Source organism: Typopeltis vanoorti, chromosome 13 (assembly GCF_054136105.1).
Source record: "Typopeltis vanoorti isolate ZY-2024b chromosome 13, IOZ_Tvanoo_1.0, whole genome shotgun sequence".
NCBI lineage: Eukaryota > Metazoa > Arthropoda > Arachnida > Uropygi > Thelyphonidae > Typopeltis > Typopeltis vanoorti.
In genome coordinates this window covers 79,861,189-79,874,630 of record NC_143561.1, presented here as the reverse complement: position 1 = coordinate 79,874,630, position 13,442 = coordinate 79,861,189, and the positions used below count along the sequence as shown (strand labels likewise).

The 13,442-nt window shown below is 33.9% G+C and overlaps 1 protein-coding gene across 5 annotated transcripts in view; it reads left to right on the top strand.

Moving 5' to 3' along the window:
* The window catches only part of LOC150100308 (CUGBP Elav-like family member 4), an 865,263-nt gene that overhangs the window by 303,348 nt on the left and 548,473 nt on the right, over nt 1–13,442 (top strand). The window lies entirely within an intron of this gene.

Below are 13,442 nucleotides of genomic sequence, written 5' to 3'. Positions count from 1 at the left end.
ATGTGAATGGACTACAGACACTGTCGCCCGAATGGAGTATTAACGCCGAGGACTATTTGGGGATTCCACGTCCATCCAACAAAAACAAGCAGATACCGCTGAAGCAAGTAAAAACAAACAAACAAACAAAAAAAAAAAAAACATAAATCGACATGAGAGGAACGAAGAAAGTTTGCACGGAATGATGAGGATATACAACAACAACAAAAACAATAAAAAGCTATGGAACATCACATTTGGTCCAACTATGCAAGGCTGTGCAACACTTCCAACAGGATAACGAGCTACATCCAAGGGTTCTGGAATATGGTAGCATCTTTATCTTGCGGATTAACTTCGTCAGCCACTCTCGTTCCCAAAGAATATTTTTGAGACTGTCTTGTCTGAATAGCAGCACTATGGACAAATCCGCTAGAGCCTGAAGATGATAACCGATGATTTTCAATATAACTATTTTAAGTGAACAGCAATTTGAAAATTCTACGTCATTTCCACATGTAAACATTTTTTCAACAGTTGTCTAGAGTTTCTAGTAAAACGCCTCGTGGAGTTAACAGATATTTTATTTTAGCTGCAGAATTTGTAGAAAAATTTCTTAGCACTTACATAAAAGCCAGTAGCCACTGAGATCTAGCATCCAACATACTTCTCCAAAATATATAACACTTTGGCAGAGTACACAGAATTCTCAAATGGCAAAAGAAGTCTTAACGATATGAGTTTAAAAAATTTATACGGAATTTTAATATAAATCATTTCTTAATTGAGTAGTTTGTAATGAATATGCAGCGTTGAATAAATAAACACAGGCACTAATATAAAATACTATATGAAGTTGTTTACTCATAAACCTGCCGGTACCGAGATCATCTATCTGCCACTTGCAAAAAAGTAATCTTTAGTTCAAGTGAGAAGATCCCATACCGCTTGTCTCTTTCTCCTTTAGGGAGGAAGAGATGAGAAAACGAGCGCTAGAAAGATGAGCTGAGTAGGTACTGTTGCTTGGAACAGATCAATTCACTCCGCCGACTACTGTTGATTCTCTACGCCACGATAAGATTAATAACTTGGAGAGTTCTTCTTAAGATGAACGGAAACTTTAGTATAACAAAAATGCACAAGATGTGCAAAATCTTTTTCGTTTCGCATGCATTTGTGTAATTGATATACTATTCAATTAGTATATGAAATTCCAAATGCCAGCATTCGAAATTCAAATTGTTACAATAATATTAATTTCAAAAAAAAAAAAAAAACGAAAAGAACGACACTAGAGCATATAAATAGAAAAGGCTTCAGCGAAGACTAAGTTTAAACACTTCAAAACTTACCCCCCCCCCCCGCCTTTAGATGTGATTGATGCCGAAACAATTTTGATCAGTCAAAAGTTGTACGGCGTAATTCTACACTCGCTGAACATTGTTTTCTAAATAGCATAACTAGTGATAGAAATCATGAAGAATGCAAACAGACTATAGAGGCATATCCAAAATTTATTTGAAGAGGAGAAACTAAAGTAAGAGTAACTGATAGCACGGAGCGAGCAATAGAAAATCGAATATTTTAAATAATTCTAAATATTTCTCCTTGAAGCATACGAAAAGACTTAAATATCGACACGTAAGTCGATATTTAATAAAACGACATAATAAAATTATAGAGTAACGGAATGACATGTTAGGGGAAAAATACTTAATATTTGTACTATTTTATTTAGTCTATTTCTTTAATTTGGGAGAAAGAATTGGTGAAAGTAGCTGAATGTGTTAACAGAATAATCTTTTAAAAAACTGCAGGAGAGCAGAGCAGATCCCAACTTGCTGAAAATTAAGGATTTTAATCCTCTTCAAGCACATCGATTGGTGTGCAAGTTTTTCCTTGTTAATCAAATTGTTAAAGCTAAAAATACAGGGTTTTTCATTAATAGCGATGTTACTTCTATTATTGCTGAATTAGCTAATGATTTTACCTGTTGAAGAATACAATACTGTTTACAGAATTTCTTCAGACTCAGCAGAAAAAGTTTTGAATTTTCATGACTGTTGACGTCATATTCATAATCACTTTTAAATAAGAAGAATCTTTCGCCTTAGCGCCCAGACTGACACCTCAAGAACTGCTATTAATATTTCAGACCGTCCTTCATCTGAAATCTCAGTATTGTCGAAACGCCTTATCCACTAGGCGTAGAAGTCAATGGAACAAAATTAAAGTCCTACACAAAAGTTATTTTCTTCTCGAAATATTATATAAAGAATGTTGTGAACCCCACATTCAAAGCCCGAACCCCCAACAAAAACGACGTCTTAAACTTTCCCAATTTTGGGAAATCATCCTAAGTAACACTCCTCTTTCTTGTTTCTTAAATCTGTAATTATTTAAATTCACTTTTTTTTTCTTTTCTTCTTCCGCAATTTAAGTGTTATTCTTATTGTATTTCTCTTTTCGACTGTATTGAGAAAAGCTAGTAAACCCGAAAATTCTACAAATATTAAATGATTTTTACCGTTACTCTAATTTTGTCAGTATATCGTATGCTTATGTTTCGATATAAGTTCATTTTTATTTAGAATTCCATTATTTTACATGAACAGTTTCATTATGAGAGCCTGGAGTTTGATTCAAGAGCGCATGCCATTTTCACTCATCACTACGATTTAGGAACAAGTATAATTCCGAAGGATAAAAACTTATAATTTGAATTTGTGTGTGGGAAGATTAATTATGGTCGAAACAACTAAAGCTATGAGACTATTGTGTTAGGTCTATTAATGGCGCCTGCTCTTCTGACCAGTTTGCTTCGTGAGATGAAAAAAACAATGTTTCAGTAGGGGATAGATTCTTATCTCCATATGAAACTAGGTAATTTCTTCAGCTGAAAAGCCCTTATAAGGATTCTTCGCATTTCGAATGGGATTCGAACCCAGGTCTTTCCTATCGAAAGAGTATCATCGATAAAGACCAAGAGGTGAGGAGAAGGAGACTCGAACATGAATGGAAGTCCTACCAGTAATTTAATAAACCTAAACTAATCTGACATAACCAAATCATTAGTAAATTACAATAAGTGTTTCAACTAAAAATAAATGGAAAAAAATTGAAGGAATGTGGCGCAGGCGTTTATTGTAGAGCCAAAGGCAGATAACCGCTGTGAGAACTGTAACAAAAATGATTTATTATTTGCATTTTAGGAAGAAAAAGAATAACTCACTGCTACTTGAGCAAGTAATCTTACTTCATATTTATCGAAATGGGTGACTTTTAATCTGTACTAAACTACAGATACTAAATAATCTGGACTAAACTGATAATTAGGTATATGGACGATGAAAAGTTCTTTGCTTCAGTAAGATGTAAACGCAAGAGTTCTTTGCAAATTCTTGGGCTAACAGAAAAACAGAAATTTTTGATATAAATCCCGAACCCGATATAAAGTTTTGATACAAAGCACCTCCCTTTTCTGTACAATAGAAATTAACCTAAAAATAGATTTTGGCATTAAGCTTTCTGGTGCCTTCTGTTGCATATAACTAGCAGAACAGCAGATATCTGCAAGCTTGCACGCTTTCCTGGGGAAGCTGTATAATAGGGTGCAGATGGTTGTGAGACTAACATAGCCACATTTTGTAATTTCGTCGCTGGTAGAGACTCGCCATAAATAAAAAAAATCAGATTCAGAAAAGAATAAATTTAATTTTCTAGACAATTTTTTTTTTTTTTTTCCTGCCAGCAGTGGGATGCTTTCGAAAAAAGTTATTCTCGGAACATTTTGCGTCTTCATTAACAAAATTATATAACAAATGTGGCCATGTTACATGATTTAAAATTATAACGACTAGGCTTGGAATATTCCACGGGTCGAACAGAAATTCGCTATCATAAAATTATGAATCAGCTAATATTAAATTAAACAAATTCTTTTCCTCACCAGAAGGGAGGTATAAAATAAGAGAAGACGAAGTTATAAAAGAGAAGGAAAACCATGACTAGTGGGAAAAAAAAAATTAATTCTAGAAAATTTATCTGAGTATACCTTGAGATATAATAAAGCACAGTGTTAACCAGAGGCAACAGAGAATCGACTAAGGCCATTAGGTGTCCCGTAATTGTCCCCCAACAATGTATATTGTAAGGGCGATTTATCTGAGAACTTCAGAGAATTCGAATCAAGGTCTTTGTACCACTGAGAAACGTCCTGACTACATCACGGAATCAGCGTAGTCTGACATAGTCGCGTATATGAAACACGAATTAACGGAAATTTTTGTAATATTGCATTGATAAGAAACGTCTTTCACTCGGTAATGCGAATACCATGTTTCATACTATATATCGCGAGTGATAATATGTTAGAATTTTACTGAATTATTTCTGACATCTAGTTCTTAAAAAAGGCGCTGTACACGCACACACGGTAGCTATAATTACAGAGGGAGGTGTTCAGAGCCCTGCGCGAAAAATATATTGGAAGAAAATCAACCCAACTTGATCTAAGTACAGGAACGTGGGATTTTTATTTATAGAAGATAAAAAATAAATAAATTCTGCCACAGGGGACATTTGGCGCTATAAGCGCACTGTTGGAGATTAATTAAACAGTAATGACTGAAAGCAACAAATCAATTTTTGTGTTCGTATAACTTACTGATGTGGTTCAATATAACCTCCTTACAGATGTTCTAAGAACTGCATTCTGTGAATGACATTTTTCTGCACCGGAACGCAACAGATCTGCAATTGATTTGTCTCACATGCTACGTTATTCTTTTTTCAAGGTTGCTAAATTAGGAACAATGTCTTTTGTTCACCACGCGTTTCAGATGGTTCCACAACCAAAAATCACGGGGATTAAGATTAGGCGAACGAGGTGGTCATGTTGTGGAAAATGCACGCATAATCACTCTGTGTTCTGTGAAGTGTATTGTAACATTCGCTGTACCGGCAGTACAACGTCAGGTGGTGCTCCATCCTGCATGAATATGGTGGGGTCAAGGCATCTTCGCTGCTGCAGTGGCAGAACAACAAAGTTGCGCAGCAGAGACAGTACAGCTCACTGGCCCCGTTAGGCGAATTTCTTCGAAAAAGTACGGACCGATAATGAACGATGGAGTGAAACTAGACCATACCGTGATTATCGGTGATTGTAAAGGGATTTGATGGTTATTCGCATCCCAAATGCGGCAATTGTATGAGTTCAGATAGAAATGTTCCTAATCACTCCACAAGGTCTTCCACTTCCATTTTAGCTAATAACGTCAGGGCAAACTGCAGTCGAGTTTCCGCATCACCATGAAGCAAAGCTTGAATATGGGAGATCTAGTAGGGGGGGGGGGAACCTCAGCATTTGATGTAGGATTTTCCATACAGTTGAGTATGGCATGTCCAGTTCCCTTGATGTTGCCCGAGCACTGCTGGACCCTTGTGCGTTATTCTTTTCGTATTCCACGACAGCAGTTGCAACTTCTTCAACTTGTTGAGGAAAATCTGTTTGCGCCCTCGTTCTGGCCTCACCACTAAAGATCCGCTATTTTCAAATCGTATAATAATTTTTCTAAGATTTGTTATTGTCATTGGACCTTTTCTTCAAACGCGAATTGTCTAAGCGCGGCATTAGCGTTACCGATAGTAAAGCTTGATTAGCAACACGTTCCGGAAAGAGGGGATCCATAGCACTTCAGTCTTATCAGAATGACGCGAATTCGTTGCGGGGTCTTCCTTATATCTACCAGCTCATCAGTAGAAACAGTGAGATTATGCAAATATCATGTGATTCTAGCGCCAAATGTTCCATGGTGACAGAATTTTGTACTTTTTTAATATTCTGTAAAAAAAAAAAAAAAAAAAAAACCCACCCATGTTCCATAGTGTACTTACATCGGGTTGAATTTCAGCCAGTACATTTTTCGCTATAGTGCTCTGAACACCTCTTTAATTATAATTATGATCACCCTATATATATATATATATATATATATATATATATATATTTATTTATTTATTTATTTATTTATTATCCGTGCTCAGGTGACCAACACATCTCCTTTATATACTACTAATACCTGTCGGTTTCGGAAACGAACATTGAATGAATCAAATGAATGAATATTAATTTGATTATAGTGATTTCATTACCTAATACGATAAGATAAAATAACTCTCTGACGAGGTGCTGGGGGGGGGGGGAAATAGAAAAAGAATAGTTGTAGTGATTTTGCCCACGATTCTGAAATGGAATGAAATTTCCTTATGCACTTTGATATAGTGATGTCTAAATAAAGTTTTCCCTTTTGAACAAAGATGGTCCCAGTTTATCTTTTGTGGCTCATTACTGTAAGTAACTGGAGACTTAAGTACTGGTGGGAATAAGAGTTGCGTGATTGTAAACTTCATTTTGGGAGCAATTTATTCGCTTCACTCCCTGTGTACATATTTAAAATTACTAACGAGAACATGTTAGAGAGCTCCACATAACAAATCAGACGAATGAGGAAGAATTTCTCTTTCTCCTATAAACTTATTCCTCCTGAAATATAGACGGTTGATAGATTTATATCCTTGAAATAAACACAGTCGTGATTATCTCTGACTGAACAGCTAGAAAATCCCTTAGTTTTTTTTTAAACAAAAATTATTTTTTAATTGACTAAGAGGAGGATAATTTGAGTAATGATGAATTTCTGGGTTGCAAAATATCTGTTTAGTTGATATATTTCTTCTGTTTTGAAATTAGTAACTGCACTAATAAAGTTTTGTCCTAATAAATTATTATTTACCGCTCGTATATGCGTAAGTTGTAAGGAATATCCCCTTTCATTGAGAATATTAGCTCGTCGTTTTCTGCTGATTCGGCGTAACCTTTACCCGCTTTGCAGACCACTGGGATCACTTTGTCATCGGTGTCAACTGTCGAAACCGAGATTGTCGATACAATCACTAATCGGACGCCACAGAAAGCGTCCTCAATATTTCATTTTACGCCATTGACGTCTGAACTTCCATATTCTTTTCTGAACATTTTTACAATTCTGGCACTATTTAGGAATCATATTAATTTTTTATTTAATTGTTTTCCTTTTCGTTTTAATTTGCACGTTTAAAATATTTTTACCATTTTCTATATGAACTTTTAATATATTCATAACGGTGTTTTTGGCAAGATTTTACAACGTGTAGTAGAATATGCTCGTGAGTTCATGATTTATCAAGGAAAAAAACGGTTTCTTTTCTAAAGTTTAGGTTGTATCCGAAACTTTGTTAATTACTTTGAATGAGATATCAAACCGTATAGCGAATAACTAGTGTAATTCGCTGAACGGTTTCTTTATTGACGGTATCTTTATCGATTGTTTTAAAAATAAATAAAATCAAATTATTTGTAATTTTTTTTTCCAGTTGGAATGAAAGTTGTCTTCGAAAACGTCGAGAAAAAATGCTTTCATTTCCCCGTAATTTCTTAATACAATTTCTTACTTTAATTAAAATTGTCATTCTACTTTATTTCATGCTCATTGCAATTAACATACAATTAAAATTACGATGTTTTCGTAAACTCCAGTTTAAGTATCAAAAATAGTGATCTTTTTAATACATCTGTTTAAATGTTTCATTTAAACGATGTTCCTCGCAGTTTGTTGTTTCATTTGGGTTTTATTTAGTTGGTCTGCGGAATAACAGCTTGTCCTTTCCTAGAGAGTTCCCATTTTTAGAAAAATGAATTATTATTTGCTAGCAAATGTTCCAGTAGGCAAGATTTAGTGCAACAGTTTGATTGTATATCTTTGTTAGTTGCATGAAGAATTGTACTGCATGAATCATTTTTTTACTTCTTTATTATTATTATTATTTTTTTTTTTTGTGCGATGAAACACTTCTCGTGAGCATTCCACATCGATTTTTTCGTAATTGCATCTTTGAACTGACGCAGAAGGTTGCAGTAGCACTCTATCGGTTCATCTTCCACTATGAAAGAAATCAATAACTTAGAAGTTCCAAAAATTCAGGTTCTAATCTTGAAAATCTGAGCTTTTGCACAAAGATGTATTTGACGGGAAAAAATATCCTGGTATTATTTAGTTGAATTCTTCTTTCCTTTGTGTGATTCCCTACATCCGACTTCCTTATTAAAATAATCCTATTTTCGATAACATTTTTGTGCACTAAGCACGTGTTAATCATGCGATATGCAGTATTCGCGAAGGCATTTTGAACTGTTCCGTTTTTTAAGCTTGGTCATTTCCTTACACTTCCAGCTTCTGATATTCGTAACTTCTAGCTTGTTGACTGCGCTTAAATATATAAAGGCTTTGTGTTGTCTTGCGATTCGATGCCATATCATAATTGAAATACGTGATATTTTTGCTATACTTGAATATCGCGAATGATAGTTTTAAGAGATTTTAAAACAAGGAACTCCGAATTAAAAAGCAATTATTTCCTAATATTAGGATTTGGGCTTTCCCCTTAAATATTTTTAATGGTAAGTTCATACATGAGAGATTGTTTTACCTGTAGTAATGGTACTGCGAGTGGGCAGCAATTTGAGAACGAGGGGAAAAAACTTGTTACTATTGGTTATATCTAACAGTAATTCTCTAATGATTGAGATATAAGCTAATTTTATTCTCTGAATCTGTTTTTAACATTTCAGAAGTTCACATTAATGAATTAAAAATTCCTCGTTTTTGTTCTAAGTTTGTTTATTTGCACATTTAACCTATTGTCTTTATAGCTAATCCGCTAGAATCCACCGCTATTTCTAATTAGTTTTCTAATTTTTGGATGATATATCTTCGAAAGAGTGTCAGCCAGTAAATTAAATCTTAATAACACTTTTTTAAATTCTGCATAAAATCAACAGTAATCAGATCAACATACTAGAAGACTGTGCTTTTACTAAAATTAACTTAATTGTAATCATCGATAAAATTGGAAAAGTATATTACACTTGCAAATTAATCCTATAATCTCTGGAAAAGTTTAAATTGGGGGATAATTGAATTGCTTCTGGTGATATTTTCCGCCTCTTTTATAAAAGCCATTTTAGAAAATTTAAATATCTCATGTTTTAAATGCGCATATAAACTGATTCAGATTGACGTATGTTCCCATCATTCATTTCCTATATGCGGTTTCCTCACTTCAGGAATCCACTTGGAGAAAACCTACCTAATCGTTAGCATAAGTACTTTTCATCATCATATTAGTTTCATCTTGTAATTTTCGCAAAAAGTTTTTGAACAACAATTTGTTTGAGTAATTAAATGAAAAGTATTTTTACATGACTGCTCTTTCATTAGTATTTTCTTTGCAGTCTAGGATACAGATTTCATCATTTAAATACTTTCATAATACTTGACGTAATGCGAGTGTAAAATTCGTAGGAAACCGAACAGTTCATATTATTTCACTCAAGGCTCTTATCTACTGGGGAGAATTGCAGAAAGAGAGATAAATATTATATAAAATAATTAGCTAATAAAAATGCGCCCCTATCCCCCCAAAACAAGAATTCTGTTCGTTTCAATGTTTTTTTTTTAGTCGGTAGGCGTGGATTATGTTTACTCCTCCTTTTTGAAAAGCGTTGTTGCAAATGTTATTCTGTGAATGATTTAAACCAAAATCCTTTTCCATGAGCATGTTAGAAAAAGATGAACACAAGTTTGTGGGATTGCAGCAAGCCATTCTATCCCCCCCCCTTTTTATTATTATTTTTTAAACCACTATAACTGGTTGAGTTTCAATATTCTTTTTAACTTGTATAAAAGCTGTTTGGGAACGTGTAAGTTACTACTGCTGCAGAACATTGTTTATATTACGCTAGCTGGAAACTTATTTTAGCAGACAATTAGAATGGAATGATCTCCGCACGATTGTTTCCACATGGCCAGTAGGTTAATTGACTAATCAGAAATTGAAGTTCAGATGGTTCCTCCCGAATCTCATAAGATATCCAAATGGTATGTGCGATGTGTACCCATTGATAAAAAGAAAAAAGCAATTGCCCGCCTTGGTTGAGTGGTTAGTGTATCCGCTCTCCTATTAACAGGCTGCAGATTCGAATCTTTCCGTGGGCATGGTTGTTTGTGGTTGTCTTTAGATGGGGAATGAATTTCATCCATCGGTGCGAAAATACCCCCCCCCCCCACACACACACTCCATTTATTGAAGCTTGAAGTGACTTCAATAATTTCCATGTTTGGATTCTAGATCAGAGTTTCCGATGTGTGTAAAATCAATTAAAAAAGGGGGAAAATGATAGTCCATAGTTTATGGTACTAATGTACTGTAGGTTTTTATACCCTATAATACAACATAGTTTGCAATCAAGATAGGTGTTATGTATTTTTAAAAAAAAATCCGCTTATCTATCCACCATCTTTTTATCAGTCGCCAGTATGTTCAGAGCATCATGTGCTTCTAAGAATGCCGTTCAGGGCAGTAATTTTAATATTTTTATAGTTATTCACATTGGAAGGCCTCTTGACACTATAATCCAGATTTTGGCCTAATTTTTTTTTTCAGTTAAATAGCAAACCTGTGGTTTCATTTGTGTATTGTATTCTTTTTCAGCTGCATTCGGAATGTCGACATTCCATCTATCACCTATCTCAGTTATACAATTTTAAATGTTTAATCTCATAGTATTGCTATTATTTTAAAGAGTATATTTTTTCTCTGCATATTATGTTGTTATCTTTGAGATCCTTTTTTATATCGAAGTTATTATCAATGGTTCAACGTTAAGTGGCATATTATGGCCAAGTAAACTGGCTCGCATAAAGAGATTTTCAGATAAAATTGTTAATCGTTACTGTTGTCTTGAATTTTATTCACTATGAATAATATATATTTAATAATAAATTGATGAATCTCTGAAGGTAGTCGAAATTGATATCCATGCTGTCGATTATATTATGCAGTTTAATATAAAAAAAAAAAAGAAAGAAATTCAGCGTTAATAGGAACTTGTTGGCCTTTTTGCGTTTGTAAAGCCCGAGTTTTTGTTAGTGTGTGTGTGTGTGTGGGGGGGGGAGACTGTTAGATTCTGCTTCGAAGTTTCCTTCTGTCAAAAATAAATAAAAAATAATAAATAAAAATACGAAGTTCATCGCATCATATATGAAAAGATATTATTCGTATTTGGATGTTTCAGGATGTTCTAGGATCAAAGGAACTTTTCTAACGCTAAACTTTCTCGATTATTCTCGTACAAAGTGCAGATTCTTCCTCTTATTAAACAGAAAACCGTCGAGAATCACAATAGACATATGACATGTACATTGGCTTTAATAGAATTGACGGTAAGTCTAATTCTGTTGCTCAAGGATTTTGCGCTCGGTATATTGGGAAAAAAAATGTAGTTTTGTTTTCATTCATAAGTTCTAAATATGTAGCGTACGATATGGATAAATAGAAATGTATCTTTTATTATTTTCCGTATTATTGTCTTTTATTTTTGTTGCGATAACCAACAAAACATTAAAATTGACTTGCTGAATTATTGGATGCAACTAGTTTGGCAATGTGCTTACCTTCTTCATTTGTAGAAGCATTAAATTTCTACAACACATTAAAAAAAATCTGACTGGGTACGTGTTACTTTGAAAAACCGAATAGTTCGTGTAAGTCATGCTAATAATTTGAGAGTTAGTATTTCTGTTCCTTAAGAAAGAAGAAAGCATATTGTTTGAAAATCGTAGGACCCACTAATTAAACAAAACAATCATGAAAGTTCTTTTCTCGTCCGATAACAAATGAGTTTTTTTTTATTATAACAGTTTTTATGATATTTTATTACATCTCGTGTGGAAAACTGAGCCATGTATTGGGAAGCAGAAGATTTGCTTGAAATTCAAAAACGATTACTTTACTAACACTTTTTCATAATTAATAATATTGTTGCTGCTGTATGCTATTGCTGTCGTTTCGGAGCAGGTTCTAACTATTAAAACAGTGACGTCAGCCAAATAGCTGCTTTTAAGTTGCAGCTAAATTCGTTAAGTATTTGGCTCACTTTGTTACGTATGAGTGGTATTTAGTGTAACTTATTTTTATACATGTAAGTACGAAAACCGTTGACAGACTGGTTGAAATCAATTGAAGGATGTGATCTGTAGCAGTTACATCCTTATCACCCTGGCTACGGTTGTAGGGAAATTAATAGGAGTCTTGAACAGCGCAGAAAAAAAAAATAATAATCCAAATTTGAGCTAAAATGGTTGAATAGTGTAATCTTGTAGAGATGTTGGAGTATGAAGCAATTCCCCTTTGTTTGAGTCCGATTGAGCTGAATTTCTATGAAAAGATCCACCCGAATCGGAATTAAAAATTCATGTCAATGTACTGTACTTGTTTTTGGTGGAAGCTGCTAAATGATCCGACTTGTAGATATGACTGCGAATGGCAGGAAGAAAAATTACGCTTATTGGCGTTTTTTTGCTGTTTTCAAAAGTGCTCTAGTATATCAAGACAGTAGAAACATTGATGAGTTACATGCTAGAAAAGTTGCAAAAACTTATGTAGTATATTAGTATTGGTTAAAGCTGAGAGCAGAACAATGCTAGCTAATACATATCTGGTTAGACTGTGTATGAATGCTGACCAGCTACTAGTTGTGCTCTTATATGTAGGGAAAGCGGTGAGATTATTGGTTTGAACAGTACCACATATAATCGTTCTTTGTACAAAACTAATGTAAACAGGTATTGTGTAACTTGAAATATTTTTTTAAGGAATATCTTATTTCTTGATTTAATTTAAAATTCCCTTTCCATATGATTCTTATTTCATTATTTGCTTTTTTTTTTCTTCATTGTTCAAGTAATCTGCGTGCGGCTCTACTGTTAAGATTGCATTTTGTAACTTGCTGTTGAGGCTGTGCGTAATTATGAAATGTGCCATTCTTTCTTATAACGTCATATTCTTTATCGCTCAAGCAATAGGCCGTGTTAACAAGAAAATTGAGTGCAATGATTTGTTTAGTAGTTTAACATACTTGCTCGATCACAATTATTTTATTATTATTTTTTTTTACAGCAGGTAGTAGTTGCATTTAAACCTCTCGCAGTACGCACTTTCTTATGATTCCATTATGGATCTATTACGCAACCAAACTTTTTTTAAAATAACTAAATAACATACTGCATTGCACAATTAAATCATACGAAATTAACGTCGCAAAGTTAGGTTATTTTAATCTAGTAGGTGCAAACGAATTATTCAGAAACGAAATTTTTGTGGTAAATTGACGCGTGAAAATTCTGGCAATGTGCTATTTATGGTTAAATATCTCTACCATTTTCTAGGCAAGAATTAAGCAACTTATGTGTTCAGATGAAATTGTTTTTCTGAGCGCAGGAAAATGTTTACGAATGAAATCATTTCTCGGTACTGTTTCTAAAAAATACAATACTATGTTACATTTATGGCGTACATCCCTATCG